The sequence below is a fragment of the Alligator mississippiensis genome, chromosome 5, assembly GCF_030867095.1.
Source record: "Alligator mississippiensis isolate rAllMis1 chromosome 5, rAllMis1, whole genome shotgun sequence".
Lineage (NCBI taxonomy): Eukaryota > Metazoa > Chordata > Crocodylia > Alligatoridae > Alligator > Alligator mississippiensis.
In genome coordinates this window covers 160,600,631-160,616,959 of record NC_081828.1, presented here as the reverse complement: position 1 = coordinate 160,616,959, position 16,329 = coordinate 160,600,631, and the positions used below count along the sequence as shown (strand labels likewise).

General features: G+C 43.8%; 1 long non-coding RNA gene across 2 annotated transcripts in view; it reads left to right on the top strand.

The window, feature by feature from the left end:
* LOC132250922 (uncharacterized) overlaps positions 1-15,298 on the top strand; it is a 55,001-nt gene extending 39,703 nt beyond the window's left edge. For both annotated transcript variants that reach the window (XR_009462632.1, XR_009462631.1), the window contains exons 7-8: positions 1,290-1,432; positions 3,126-15,298. This is a non-coding gene — a long non-coding RNA (uncharacterized LOC132250922). The remainder of the gene's footprint in view (positions 1-1,289; positions 1,433-3,125) is intronic.
* Positions 15,299-16,329: the final 1,031 nt, after the last annotated feature.

Here is a 16,329-nt window from a genome sequence, read left to right as displayed (position 1 = left end):
GTCAGATCTCAAACCCACTTAACTGATTTGAAACAATGAATTGATTAATTTAATGAAACAGTTTAACCATCTCATGAAATAGTTTAAGATTTTAAAGATCCTTTTATAGATAAAGTACAGGGGGGAAATTGAATAATGGTAGAGATCCTTCAGTCAACTTGGAGGGGTTGGTGTGCTGCTGGCCCTCAAACCCCCCCCCCCCCCGCCCCAAAACATTACACAATCTCATGGGTGAATGTAGGATTGCAGCGAGGAGGGTGTTGCCATCCCCTTCAGCTCTGTAGCACATGTGCAGTGATGGGGACTCACTGCACAAAGTGTTCATGCACTACACACACACACACACACACACACACACACACCCCTGAAGGGTTGTGGCCAGTGAGCTCTCTGAATGCACTGGCAATATCGGCATAGCCCCAGCCCAAGCCCTGAAGGTGCCATAAGCTATGAGCTCACCATTTGGACAGTGTGGGGTCTGCCTGGAGCCCTTGCTTTCACATGGCTCTGGAGCCCAGTGCTCTTCATCTGCTCATCCCCTCTTTCCCTGCCACTGAATTCAGTGGGTGAGGGGGGCAGGGAGGGAAAGGGCAAAGAATAGAAGCACTCATCTCCTGGGCTCTGGAACTGCATGAAAGCTAGGGCTCGAGCCACATCCTGCACCAATCAGCTGGTTAACGTAAAGCTTATGGCATATACAGAGCTCCAGTAGGAGCTTTTGCTGACATGCCAGTGAGATCAGAAAGCTCACTGTGCATGTGGTGCACAGACAAAGCAGGGTGCAATTGCAGTGCTGCACCCTCCCTAGATCTGCCCCTGCAAGATCTCATTCATGTAGCGTACTAAATTGTCATCCCTTTCTTCTACTACGTAAATTCCTTTTTATCCTACTTCAGTTTCTCTTAATCCCCTGATATTTGATATCTGATACTTGACTTCAAATATCTGAAGGATGGTTATCGAGTAGATGGTAATATAGACTATTCTCTGTGCAGGGGATAAGACCATGAGAAATGGTCTTAAATTGCAGCAGGGGTTGGATATAAGGAAGAACTTCCAGAAAGGTTCCATAGATGTTTTTTGGTCAGCTGCAGAATTACACTGTTCAAGGATCAAGTAATGGGGAACCAGCCAAAGGGGCTGGCACAATGATTTCTCTCTCACTATGCTGGAAGGCAGAATGATAAAATTAATTACACTTTTTATTTCATAACTAACTTTTCCTCAAACATCTGCTTTCATTTGGATAAAGGTATTGGTACATCTTATAGTTTATTATTTATGTTTAGCCCTAGCCGTGGACTAGGACCCATCATGCTCACCACTGATCAAGCAGAAAACAAAGAGACAATCCTTGCCTTGAAGAATTCATAATGTACAACAAGAAACAACATATAGATACAGAAAGACAGAGGAGAACAAGGAAACAATGGTCAGTGTTGGCACAAGGACAAGCCATTGACTCAGCCCAACAACATATTATCAAATATTTTTGTAGAAATCACAGCATCAGAGTTTTAAGGAGAGCTTGGAAAAAAGAACAATTAAGTGATTTGTAGATACTTATCAAGAATTCCTCCTAAGCACAGGAGGCAGCATAATGCTACACTAAAATGTGTACAGAGAATAAATGAGATGGCAGACACTGCACCAAATTTGCTACCAAGGTGATAATAGTCCTGTAAGTACCAAACTGGAGCAATGTATAGCAGTTAACCAGAAAGAGCAGGATAAAGCTTGCTCCCCAGCTTTCCTTGCTATTTTCCATTGTTCCACCCACTGTTGTGTTAATAACACTTGCCTGCCACTGAGTAATTTACACCACTGTTTATGGCACAAATGAACTTGGTTTTCAATCCCAGACTCCCACCATGATCTCTCAAATATAGAACCACTTCTGAAACATTATTCTGTTCTTCTGTATCTTTGGCTGTGATCTGAGCTCTGTGTGGTGAGTAGGGCACTGGGCTGTAAGCTGGAAGACCTGGTTTTTATTTCTAGCTTTGCCAGTGACTGTCACAGAGGGCTGTGAACAGCAAGGTCTAGGGGTCAACCCGAGTCAGGAGAAGCAGCCAAGATCTAACAAGAGCACAGAGTACATGCATAGGGAAGCCAAAAGTCAGAAGACCTGCCCGTGGAAAGAAGTTAGAGATCCAGAGGGATGGGTTGAGCGTAGAGTCAGGAGGCTAGCCAGGTCGCATATCCAGGAGATCAAACCAGTCAAGTCAGGGAGCCAAAGGGTTAGGCCAAATTCAGGGGTCTTTGGGCAAGCCAGGTCAGGTATCCAGAGAATCCAAGGGTGCAGCAACTTAAGCACAAGGTTAAGACCTGTTGCCAACACACTTCCTCTTTTGGGTCAGGGTTTTATATTGTAAGGGGCAAAGGATCAGCTGACCTTGGCTGGCTACTTCAGTGACAGAGAGTGGCATGTGATTAGACCCAGCCGGAGAGTTCTGGCCACTTGTGTCTACCCTAGCGCTTTTTAGTGGCTGACTGCTGAGTGGTTGTGCCAGGTAGGCTGAGGCCCCAGGTTTGAGGCCACAGCCTGCCTAACACCAGCTGTCTGATCGTGAGTGAATTACTCTGTGTCTCTGTTTCTGCTTTCACTCATTTTTTCTGTCTTGCCTACTTGAATTGCAAGCATTTGGAAATATTTCTCATATTTCTCTTGGCAATAGTTCTCATTTGTTTAAAAAATGGGGGGCAGGAAAGTCCTACTACCAGGACGTACCAGGACCCCAAATTTCTTTCATGGGGCCTGGATGTAACTAGTGACTTTAACATTGTCATGCAGCCCTATTAGAAAGTCTAGCAGTGCTTAAGAACTAAGTGCCAGGCTCTCTGTGCTAGTGTTTTGACCTTTGCTAACACTGGTAGAATTGAACTTGTATTTGCAATGGTAGGGAGGGTAGTTTTTTATTTGTTTGTTTATTTCAAATGTCCTAAGTGTGTAGACAGACTCACAGCTCATTGTTTTCCACTAGGGTAGTTATGATAACCCTGGGAAAAGTTAGGTTTCTTTTCCTTTTTAAAGATTGGTTAATTTTTTGTGAAAGAAAATACAGGAAAAAAGGGATTCAAGAATGAATGACCCCTCAAATCATGCCCTCTGCATTTTTTTTTAGGTCTACTATCTCTCCAGTTGCAATTCATGAGAAATATTTCCATTCCTCAGAGGTGACCTATTTCGTAAACCATCTGTGGCTCTACTAATCTGCTAGGACAGTGGCGATACCAGGTGAGGGAAGGTCTAAAATTACAGATATGGGAGTGGAAACATAGAAACTTCTCTTATGCAGATTGCTGAGGAAAGGCATTGAACTCATGTCTTCAGTTTGTCTTGGGCAAGATTCACATGTGCCAAGAACTGTCAAACAACCATAATGGGCAAAACGAATAGGCAAGAAGATTACTACAAGGCAGAAAGCAAGCTTAAAAAAGAAAGGAACCCAAAGACCTATGTAAAAAACACAGAAGGTGAGACCTACAGTGTTTACCCATTCTTGACAATCCCTTGACCTCTAAGTATTGCAGAGAGGTTGGAGAAGCAGGCACCATTGTCAAACATCTGATGCATAATGGACTAACATATGGACATATTGTCAGCCTTTGCTTTTATTGTCTGGTTTCACACCAAAAGGATACTTAGCACTGTCAATATATTAATTACTATGTTATTAATTAATATTTTTTAAAGTCTGTTTTAGTGTACTTCTGCCTAAAGTATGCGTAAATCTTTATATATTTCCATATTTTCAGCATATTTTATGCAAATAGTTGTTAAAAATGAAAATTCTAATTTCAAATGAAGAAAATTCATGACATGCATCTTGTGTTGCAGTTTAATCACTGTATACCCAGGAAAGTATTGACAGTTGTCCCGTGGAAGCTATTAAAGTTCCTGTCCAAGGTTAAATGAAATTGCAGTTTATCAGAGCAGCATTGAGAAAATAAGGGAATCTGTTCATGGCTCTTGATTAATGCCAAGCGTGATCAACACAAGGGGGTTCATTAAGCTATACATCATGTGGGTAATTTAACATGTCATTGTGCCTGCTGTCTGCTTTAACTCTCTACACAACACAGTGTTCTAAAGTTGTCTCAGTTTACCACTTGGAGTTTTGCTTCCCAGAGTTCATCATAGTTGGGTTGACCTTTTAATTTTTTGTCACTTCTTTTTCAAGTGTGCGTTTTGTTTGTTTTTAAAGAACACTAGTAATCCCCATAATTTGTTAATTTTGTGTGTCATTTAAATGGACACTAAGAATTACATTAGACACACATAGGATACATGCTCTGTTGTCAAGATCCTTCATGTTCACACTGATTTTTTTTAGGAGTTTCTGCAATTTGAAAAGTCAAATATAGGGACTGAAAAATTTTCTCCAAGGTATCCAGATCTTAGGGAGTTAGGTTGTGATTCTGTGAGATGATCAATTGTCTCCACTGCCACTGAAAATAATTGAGAAGTATGAATCAAGTCCTTATTACTTGCCAAATAATAAATGGGATTTGCTGAATTTGATATAGCTGAACAAATTCTTCTTTGGTGTAACTTAACTCCACTTCCATTCGTGAAATTACCTTCGTGGATGATTCTTGGCCTGTGTATGGGAAGAATATAAAAGGAAGTATGAAGAAGGTAATAGGAACAGTAGAATTACCAAATTGGTTCAGGCTAATTGTCCGTTTAGATCAGCATCCTGCACAACAGTGACCAAGATCCTCCAGATGCTTCAGATTAGAAGAACTGAAAGAAACCTCATATTGGACAGTTTTATGAAAAAAATTACCTTAGGTGGGAAGTTCCTTCCTAAAGCTTGATTCCTACCCCAAACATAAAGTTTTATATCCCTTATGCATTCTGTTTTAAGTAACTGAGAATAAGCATTCATATAACTGTATATGCCTTTTCTTTTACCTCTACTAAACTCTTCACTGTCATGAGACAAAGTTCCATGTGTTAAATATGCATTGTATTTTAACATTCATATTGTAAATTACCTGCAAAAGGAAGTGAAGGAAACATATTTAGCAGGTGTTTTAAATTGATGGGAGTTATTTTTTTCCATTCCTTTTTTCTCTACTGTGCCATAAAATCTGAATTTATAATATTGTTGGTTTGTGCCTTGTGCCAGAATATTCTTGATGATGTCCTATGGTATGGATAGTGCTGAAAGAAACCTCTGCATTAGGTTTATTAAGGAGCCTGCCATCTCAGGCAGAAGTGAATTATGAAAAGGAAGATTTTCTGTGATCTTCAGAAGCCACTGCACTAGCATTATTTCATTACTTAACATAGATGGGTAGGAAAGATTGACTTCAAGCACAATCTGTTGTAAATCTACATTCCCAAAAGTTTATGGGTAGACAAGGTGTAAAGTTATTTTACACCCATCGGTAGTAAGACAAACCTGTCGTGTGACCTTCATTAAGGGTGCAGACAGAAGTGACAATTTTCACCTGATCTGGCCACAGAAAGTGGCTTGTAGCCATGCCCAAACACACATGAATGGCTACAGACCATTTAACGGCTGATTGGGTGAAAATCTGAACCTTCACTGCAAGAGGGGAGAAATGAAGGTGTTTCAAAACGGAGCATCTTCTGTAAGGCCTCCCAGCCTGTCACTGTTTTCATAACGGAAGGGGAGAAAGGGAATGGAGAGAGCTCGGTCAGCTTTGTTCAGCCCTCACTGGAGGGTGGGGCTGGCATATTGGAGCCATCCAATACACCACTTCGGGGGGGGCTCCAATATGCCCACCCCACCCTCCAGTGCTGGCTGTGGAACCCCTAGAACAAGCCCGCTTTCTTCCCTTTCCCCCTTCCATTCTGAAATAGAAACAGGTTGGGAGAGAGGAGCAGCTTTTGCTAAGAGAAACCAGCTGTAGGCTGCAGCCAGCAACTAGATTTCCCTCCCCTCTGGAACCAACCATGAACTTCTGTTTGGTCTGTGGGATCATTGTAACTCAGAACACTCCCTGCAAAGAGTTCTCAGTTAGAGCTGCACTTCTGTCAGAGCTATTAAAGATTCAGCTCTACATTTTAAAATCAGGCTGAGGTAAAAGAGCCTTACCTCTGAGGTTAAAGTAATCTCCAGAGAAGTGAGTTCAAAGCTTGCTCTGGACTCCAGTGGAAGGCTGTGCTAGTCAATCCACTGTAAATGGGTAGCTATTCATTCAGGTGAGAGGTAGTGATCTATTACCTTTGTATGCCATTGGATACAGGAAACAATAGCCTGATACTAGTACCTTCTGAAATGTGACTAGATAACAAGATTATGTAATGAAATGGCAATTTATTATTTCCAGGTTAATTCTTCTTATTTACAAGTAAAACCTCTTTTTTTCTGATGTCAATCCTGTGAACTCAGCTATGAGTCTAAAAATCAGGATCAGTTCTTCGTTTCTCCACCATCATTTGTAGTCTAGGTCTGTGGGATAAATTTCAACCTATTCTGAAGTCTCTCAGCAACTAAGGGCTGAATCCAGTAAAAGACACAGGTGCCCAAGGCAGGAAATGGGTACATTTAAAATATCTACATCCAAAATTACTATCCAAGAAATTTTGCTTAGCTGCTGCCTAAGCCTAGAAGTTTTGAATGAGTTTAGGCACCTGTCTTTTGGACTGTGAAGTTTCTTAAGTGCTTAGTATTCTGCTTCTATGAACTCTGTTAATTGTCCCAATCTGATCTGCTTAACTCCTGTCTCCTGCTTAAGCTCCAGAAAGGGACATTTACTTTCTGAACTTCTCGGCTGAAATCTCCTATGGGGCCTGATTAGTAAGGGCTGTTTTATACATGGTAGCTTACTGTAAAATTGTCTTGCCAGCAGGGACCAAAATAAAGGACTGTGCCAAAAGCACCCTCCTCACAGAGCCATGTTTGCTCTTGCTTGTTCTGTCTTTGGCCCTACAAGTCTTGTACTTTCTGCACAGTGACATAGCCTCAAGAGGATGGGTGGGAATGCCTATAGCTTGGTGACTAAAGGAAGTGGGAGAATCCCTTTAGGTTGATGAAGAAATAAAAACCTGGTCTCCCACTTTTCTGGCTGTGAGCTCGAGGCAGTTAGGCTATTGTGTGAAGCAGGGGTGGACAAAATGGCAGATCCAGCTGGCAGCTGGATTCCATTTCCCAGCAGCCCCTGCTCATGTCACAGTGGCCGGTTTCCATGGAGACCCCAGTAGCGGTGGCACCGTGACATTGCAGGGCCAGGGTTTCCACTGCCAGGGCATGCGGCTGGGTGGAGAGCTTGCTTCGCAGCCAGGGCTGGGACCTTGCAGCCCTGTCACTGTCACTGCTGCAAGATCCCAGACCCGGGCCTGGAGCAGCTCTCCACCCATCCATGTGCCCTGCCAGCGCTGCTGGGGCCAGTCTCCATAGAAACCCTGGCCCTGCGCTGTCATGGTGCTGCCGCTACTGGGGTCTCCATGGAAACCAGCTGCAGCCACGTGGGCAGGAGCTTCTGGGAAATGGAGTCTGTCAGGGACCCAATCTGGCTTGCGGGGCCAGGCTTTGCCCACCTCTGGTATATAGGTTACCATTGTCACTACCATTTTAAAGAAAAGTATGAGTCCAGCTCACCTCTTGTAAAGAATGGATGTAGACATCTGCATGCAGGAGAAGGATTCCAAGTGGACAGATGTGCCTGTAGGTAGGAGCCTACAATTCAGGTGATCTAATACCTTAACTCCTTTATTGGATTGAATGCTAAGAGCACAGCAAAGAGTTTATGGGTCCCATCAAGGATGGGATTGAACATGCCCCACCCACCTCTCCCCACTGACGTACTCCAGACCAAGAAGCTCACCAGTGCTCTGGGCTCTCAGGCCCATTAGAAACAGGGGGCTCAAGAGCAGAGAGTGAGGACACTGTCAGACACAGGTAGGTGGGACATATTCAGTCCTCAGTCCTTACTAGGACCTGCCATTGCATCAGTATAAACAAACCCAGAGCATCTATTAAGGGTAAAAAATAACTGAAAGGAATGATGGTCCAGTGGATTTGGAAGCCTGAATCTGATACCTTGTTTTGGTATGGACTTGTTGCCCACCCTGAGGTGAGTCACTCAAGGCCAGATTTTCATGTAGGCACCTAAAGGTGTCCATATAGCACTTGGGTCCAAGTCCACAAAAGGATTTAGTTGCAGCATTTAGTTTTGAATCATTTTGCCACAGTAGAGGAATCAGGAGCCCTGACTTCGATGTCTAGTTCCCTGTGCAACACATAGGAAGAACTGAGTGCCTTAGGATGCAATTCACAAAAGTAAATAGCTGAACAAAGAGCCACTAGAGTTAGCCAACAGGGGATCCAAACCCTCATTCCTTTGGAGGGGGCCCTAACCACCAGGCCACAAACTATTCTCAGTGGAGTAGTAGTTTCAGTCCTTCCTGGTGAAGCTGTTCCATTTTGCATTTAATACCTGAATATTCATTGGGCAAGAGAAAGAAAGAGAACAAGAAGCTGGAATTAGTGTGGTTAGTGACTTCCACCAAGAATTGCGCGAGTCTTACATTCAACAGTCATTATGCAGGGTGGGGGGGGACAGTGTTGTAAGGCTAAATGCTGTAAAGATTTTGAGAATATTTCAAAGACATTTAAATACCTTTGTGTATCAGACTTATGTACTTGTTGATGGAGAAGGCAGGGCAGGAAATACTTAAATACAGGACACCTTAAATACTAACTGCTTCGGAAAAGCCTAAACTACCATAGGTAACAATCTACATCATCAGTTGCTGACACAATAGCTTTTGTGTCTCTCATTTTTAAGGTGTTACCCTGCCTTGCCCTACCTGACTTCAGACTAATGTGACTACTTACCTCTCTATATACTTGTTGATGAGGGCAATATAATGACCTAGGAACAAGGCATCTAGGTTTAGTCCAATACTCAGTGGCAAGTTTAAAATTTTAAACACACTGAGGTTTGAGTCCATGCCGATTTAACAAAAGCATACACACAAAACTTATTGGAATGTCAGTACAGACAAAATACTGCTAGTTCCTGTCTTATCGACCACTGTCTTGCCCACATCTGCTAAAAAAGTGTGTGTTTCTTTGTTCTTTCAACTCAGGGTAATTTTCAGGCACATGTACTACCTTCGGATAAAGTTTTACACATTAGTTTTACCATGTGGTAAATCCCAGGAGTGTGTACAGTGCTTACTATGAGGCTCCAGTGTTTAAAGGTTAGGTTCAAATCCTCTAGAATACACAGAAATATCTAGCTCCCACTGGTTGCAGTGAGATTGAAGTGACTACGTAATTTAGAGGATCTAGGCTGGGGGTGCAGAATGTGTAGTCCCAGTCTGCATGCAGCCTGCCAGAGTAATATCAATGACTTTGGAATTTGGCGAGTGGGCAACACTGTGCATGCGTTCAGGTGGACCTCAATATCTCTGTGTAACAGACTGCCAATGTGGCCTCACCAGATTGGCTTGAGATTCTTACCCTGGGCTAGAAACAGTGCTAGTGAACCCTGAGTGACCCCAAGGGTGGAGCAGGGGAGCCCTGCCCTGTGGAAAAGGAGAAGCCAGTCAAAAGAAGGAGTTTTCAATCTCCTCATTCGCATGGAAGGGGGATGGCCAGAGTAGCGGGCCAGCCACCCTGGGCCCTGGTTGTCTGGTTTGTAAGCCAGGGAGGGACTGCCGGAGGGAATAAAAGCAGCAGCTGAACTGGCGTGTGGGGGGCTGCTGACAGTGACTCCAGGAAATGATGCAGGAGGCCTAAGAAGAGCTGGGGTGAGCTGACCCAGCAGAGGGAGCAGAGAGACCCCTCTGAAGAGCCTCGAAGGCCCTGGGAGAAGAAGGCAGTGGCAGTTGGCCATGCCTCCAGCCCTGCAGCAGAGAGGGAGCAGTGGCCAGGGCTTAGGACAGATAGCTGGTGCCCCAAGGCCCCATCGCAGTGTGCTGGATGTGCTGGGCATCCCAGAGGCTAGGGGTGGCAGTCGGCCCCCCACTCAACTGCAGAGAAGAAGCAGCGGCCAGGAGCATAGGTGGCATCCTTATCCACAGCAGGGAGCTGGTCTGGTGAGTTGAGGAAAACCCTTCCCTTCCCTGGGGAAGCAGGACAGCAGCAGGCAAGGCATTGAGATCCTGAGGAGCAGCAGGGCACCAGGACGAGGGTTCCTGGGACCTAGGTGCACAGGCCGGCACTCGGAGTGGGATTGGCGAGCTGCGAGGTGTGTGGGGTGCCCAGCCAGTCATCTGGAGCAGGAGTTTAGAGCAATGACCCCTGGGAGCTGCCTGTGCTGCTGACCCTCTGCCACTGACTGCCTCAGAGGGGACTCAGTCCTGTCCCTTATTCTGCAGCTGAATGTCATCGGATGGAGTCCCTTAGCTTTGTGCTTGGGTCATGCTGATTGCTGCAGGAGCCTACTCTGTTGCTTGTTGCTTGCCTTTTTCATTGCCACGGAGGGTCACCCTTCACCCTCTTCGGGGGGTTGGGGTTTGATACAGTTTGATTGCTGCAGACCAGAAGAGCTTAACCTGTTGCAGTCTGTCGTTTATTGGGAAGCCTGTTGGAGTTGCTGGGAGTGACCACCTTGCTTCCTTGTGGTAGCATCTCAGCAGTGGCTGAATGCTGCCAGTTCCCCTACCTGTGGTTCTTGAGTCAAGGATTGACTAATGCATTCTGGTTTGTTTTGTGATTCTGGTTATGCCATTTACGTTCACTTGTAAATAACCTTTCCTATTATTCTTGTTTTGTAAATAAAGTGTAAATAGTTAAATCAGGTAAGTGTTAGACCTTCTTTGGACCATGGGCTGTTCTGTGGGGAACAGGGGCTGGCTGGAAAGTAAATTTGTGCTGGCTGGAAGCCCTGCCCCACTTTCACTACACCATCCCTGATATTGGGCAGGGGTGGCAACTATTGGGCCACTACCCGGGTTGCATTTGGGGGCTCATCCGGGATTGGTGTGAGGGTTAACCCCAAGTTTTGGGGGTATGTGGTCCCCAACAGAGCAGACCATACCCAAGAAAATTGATTGGTCCACTCCAGAGGGAAGTGACCCCAGGGTGTTCCCACCATGTCTAATGAGGAACAACCTGGGTCTTCCTGAGGAGGGGGTGAGGTTGCCCCAGGGGAAAGCGGTCAGGCAGAGGGAGGACCTGGTACCTCTCAAACAACCTCTGAGTGGGTCTGCATTTTGGAGAAAGTACTGCAAGAGATGACTCAGGCCTGCTTTGAGAAGGCAGTTTGCAAAGGACTGAGGGTTTTTTCAGGGAGCATTCCCAGGCCCACCGGTGAGGATGACTTTGAAACTTGGCTATCGCATATGCAGGAAACCCTTATGACCTGGAAGTCCCGAGATGAGGAGAAGCAATGCTTTGCAGGCTTTGGAGGCTTTGCAGGATGCCTTTGGGCAGCCCTCACGCAGCAGCTCTCTAGTTTATGAGTTGTACAGCACCTTTCAGCAAAAGGGGGAAGCCCTGTCAACTTATGTGGTATGGTTGGAAGGGATAATACAGCAGGTGGTAGAATTAGAGGGGTTTGGCTCTGAAGAAGCAAATCATGTCTGCTTGAGGCAAACACAGATCAGGGCACAATATAGTTCTACTTTGATCCAGGAACTAAATCTGGTTGGGTATAAAGATAACCCGCCAGACTTTTGATTTCTGATTTGAAAGATTAGAGAAGAGGAGGAGGTGCACCAAGTCAAGGAGGCTCTATGGAACTCCAGTGGGACCATGCCCAAAACGAGTGGGGTGGCTCAGGCTTTGGCTGCCTCCACTTAGGAGAAGGAAGGCCCTAGGGATACCAAGGGTGACAAGGAAACCCCTCCTTTAGTAGCAGCTGTGAGGACAGTCCCTGCCCGACAAGGGCCCTGGACAGGGACTGGGACCCCCATGGGTCACAAGAGGAAGGGTAGGCCCCAAGTAACAGGGTTTTGCTACCCATGTGGGAAAAAGGGGCATCTGGCCCAAGACTGTTCTAACCTTGAGAACCCTAATCTTGTGTTCTAGCAGCTAAAGGAAACAGGGGGTTCAGCGGGAAACAGGGAAGCAGTGTGGCAAGGGGGGTGGTTACACTCTGGATTCAGCCAGGCCCCCAGGAGGAATGCCCCAGCGCCCCATTGCCCAGAGGATTAGTTGGGCCTTGGGCTGAGGTACCTGCCGTGGTGCCATGATATTCTGGACAGTGGGTCACAGGTGGCCATCTTGTTTAAATCCTTCTATGAAGAGCATTTGAGGCACTTGCTTCTGCGTCCACTCAAGGGATTGGGATTGTATGGGCCAAGTCAAAATCCCTACCCGTATCAGGGGTATGTGCGGATACAAATAAATTTCCCAGCTCAGGTTGTGGGCATTGACCATGAGATAACCACTGTGGCATTAGTGTGTCCCGATACTGTTGGGGCAAAGGGGACTGCCCTCATTGTGGGGATGAATTCCAGTCTGTTCCAGGTGCTGGGACAGTACTGCCAGTGGCTGGCAGGGCCCTAATATTGGAACACCTTGAAAATGCATGCGCTGTGTGCATGGGCTTATGAAAGGTGGGAGCAGGACTGTAGCGATCCCTGCCCTGAAATTCGTGGTGTCTTGCAGTACTCTGGGGTTAAGCCTCAAGCCTCTAACCATTCCTGCAGGGCAGTACTGGGCCCTGCCTACTCGGTGTCAGTGGGAAAAAGATTCCCAAGTTCTTCAGTGGGGTATTATCAAATGGCATGCCTGGAAAAAGGGTGCCCCAAAGCTACATATTCTGGATGGCGTAGTGAACCTCCATGGAGGGAACCAGGAGGCTTTATCCATATTAGTTGTGAATCCTTTGGCCTACGTACAAGTGGTCTACCCTGGACAGGCAGTGGCCATGACTGGGGAGATTGAGGGTGAGATTAGGCCTCCCTTCTTGGCGGGGGTTGGTTGTATCAATCCGGAGGATTCCCCTGTGCCACACTCATAGAATCATAGAATCATAGAAGTAGGGTTGGAAGGGACCTTGTAGATCTTCAAGTCCAACCCTGCCAGAACTGGACACAGTACTCCAGCTGTGGCCTGACCAGTGTCGCGTAGAGGGGGAGGATCACCTCCTTGGCTCTACTTGAGATGCACCTGTGGATGCACGATAGGGTCCAGTTAGCCCTGCCGACCATGACCTCGCATTGTCAGCCCATGTTCATCTTGGGATCAATGATGACTCCAAGATCCCTTTCTGCCTCCGTGCTCTCATGAAGGGAATTTCCCATTTTATAAGTGAGCTGCCGGTTACTACTGCCCAAGTGCAGCACCCTGCACTTGTCAGTATTGAAACGCATGGAAGGTTCAGTTACAGAATCAGCTAAAGACGCGGGCCAATGTATTCTTCCTGAGTGACTGGAATGCCGGTAAAGCCAAAGGGGTGGAACATCATATTCACCTCAGTGACACCCAGCCTTTTAGAGAAAGGTCTTGATGAATCCCTCTAGCGGAGATGGAGGGGGAGGTAAGGAAACACTTACAGGAATTAATGGACCACCAGATTATCACGGAGTCGTGCAGCCTGTATGCATCTCCTATCATGTTTTGTATATCATGTTTAATAGTTAAATCAGGTAAGTGTTAGACCTTCTTTGGACCATGGGCTGCTCTAAATTGGTGCTGGCTGGAAACCCTGCCCCACTTTCACCACACCATCCCTGATATTGGGCAGGGATGGCAACTATTGGGCTGCCACCTGGATTACATCTGTAAATGGCCCTCAGCAGGGTTTGAGCTGTCATTTTGCTGATCTGTAACCCAGTTCCTTGTTCTAATTCTCCAAAGCTAGAACACCAAAGCTGTGTTGGTAGTGAGACATTTTTCAGAAAAAATGTAATGACAAAATAGTGCATTTACACTAAGTTAAAATACAACACTTCCCTGCATTAGTTTACCAATATTTTACTACCATTGCCTTTCAGAAAAAATTGGCACATGCATTTTCAACAGCTGCAATTTTTCATCCCTTTCTAACTGCCATTGCTGGTACTAATTAACTTACTGACAGTGCTGGTAGTAACTGTAACACGAATACTAATTTTTCTAACATAGACCAGGCAAAAGATATTGTCCTCATTTTTCTGTGTGTGAACAAGCTCTAAAATAAAAGCAGTTCAGACACAAATGATTTACAAGGAGCAAATTTACAAGTGCAAGTAACATTGTTAATTTTATGTGCAAAATATCCTCTTTGTTCTATTGGGATCACTTTCTATTTCCCTCCTATTCTCTTGTTTGCTTTTTTTTCACTAGGATTATATAAGTTGCTGTCCTATTTAATTAAGAAGTACAGAGCACATTCCAGAACTTTCAAAGCATGCATTAATTTTATTTTAACTTCAGTTATATATTTCTTCTGTAAAAAGTGAATTTGTTTGTAACTAAAAAAAACCCCCCAACTTATTTTATTGTTTTAAACATGAGATTTGAACATCTATTTTAATTAAAGCAAAGACTAAATTATAATGGTATCAATGGAATACAAATGTTATAGTAAGGAACATGAACTGCTAAATTTAATGACAGCTAAGGCTGTGCTGCTTTTATTAAGCTGGCCTTTAGTTACTGTTACCTTCCCTTCATATTGACAAAGGAAGCACTTTGCCTTAAAATGTAGAAAAAGGTCATTCACATATTTATAGCCCTATACTTGACTACTTTTTTAAGATACTGCATTGTCTTCTGCTGCCATTAATTACCAAGGGTTTATTTACAAGACAATAATTAATTATACCTCTGGGATGCTCAAGAGTCTAACATAAATCAAAGCAGACTTGATAAGAAGCGATGGAAGTCTCACATAATTAAGCAGGGCACTAGAGACCAATTGTTTATAGAATGATTTTGCTGGGGCTAATTGACACTAATTATTTAATCTGATTTTCTTCTTCCCCATGATTCTTCTACCAATTCACACAGTTCTTGGCTAATAGCACAGACACAGTTGACTTTATCAAGGTATCCTCAGTGTATTGATACAAGTATTTTCAACTCTTGTCTTCACTAGCTTTTATTGTATGAATGTAGCGTGGGGGATGGTAAGTTTTGGGTAATATAATATCTCATTGTCTTCATAATAAACTAAAAAAGGTTTTTAAAAAAATGCATGTTAAATTTTTAAAGACATTCCAAGGTAAATATCACATATATGGATCAACTTATAGTTCACTTTGTGATCCACATCTGACCAGATGTGGAAACGTTTGGTGTAAAAGTTGCCTCTACCTAAGGTTAGTTACATTTTAACTGATAACTTAAGTTCTGTTTATTAACATTTTTTAATACTTTATTCTGTGAGCTCTCATAATTTGCATTTTTTACATAAATTCTTTTGTTTCCAGAAAGGAATCAAGGCTTGATCCAGTTCTTCAGATGTCAGATGTATGCTTGCATGAATGCTATGTATGCTTGTATGAATTCAGCATAAGATTTAAGGATTATGATTAATACTTTGGTTATTTGGATGAGGCATGGAATGCCCTTCCTGTAGGTCCCAATGTTTTTCCCCTTCAAGTACTTCAAGTCCTGCTTCTGTGAGAAGACTCTCAAATTATGCCAGGTTGCCAAAACAGCATGCACAAATACTTCAAAACATTGCTGAGTCTTTGGAGATAACTATGATACAAACCTTGAGACCATTACTTAGCAGCAGTGGTAGAAGGAACAAAAATGGCAGTATAAGGAGGGCACAAGGTGCCAGTACCAATATATCATCTAACTACACTGGTAAGATTTTTTTTTAACACAATGTCTATTATAAATTATTTCAAAATGCATTTTGGATTCACATCCTAATGCCCCAGTTATGATCAGGGCCCCATTGTCCTGGGAATTGTATGTAGGTTTATAACACAGTCCTTACAATCTATGTTACTACCAGAGTAGGATTTTTTATTAAACTTTATAATTACCTTAAGAACCTTTGACAAAAAATGTTTATAGTGCATGTACATGCTGCATATCATTAATCTATGCTTTTTTGCTGCAAGGATGGTTGCTGGACATTTTTATTCTAGATGTGATAACTCCTTAGCAATCAAAGCGCTAAGTGTTGAACTGTAGTCTGTGAAGCCAAAAAGCCCAAATACATGACTAATACCCTATATCAAATAGATTCCTATATAAAAGGTCCACATGCAGAAGCAGAAATGAACAGAAATCTGTTATTTCTCTGAGAAAAAACCTCTCATAGATCAACATTTTAGTAACTACTTTTCTTACCAGGAGCTATGAGATGAAATACAAATCATTATTTTCTATCTCCTTGTTTTATCTAGATGTTGGTTTTAAACTAAACTTAAATCAATTTCAATTGAGTTTATTTGTATGCACCTTGTAGGGGGAGATTTAATCAGTCTGTTATAAATTTACTTTT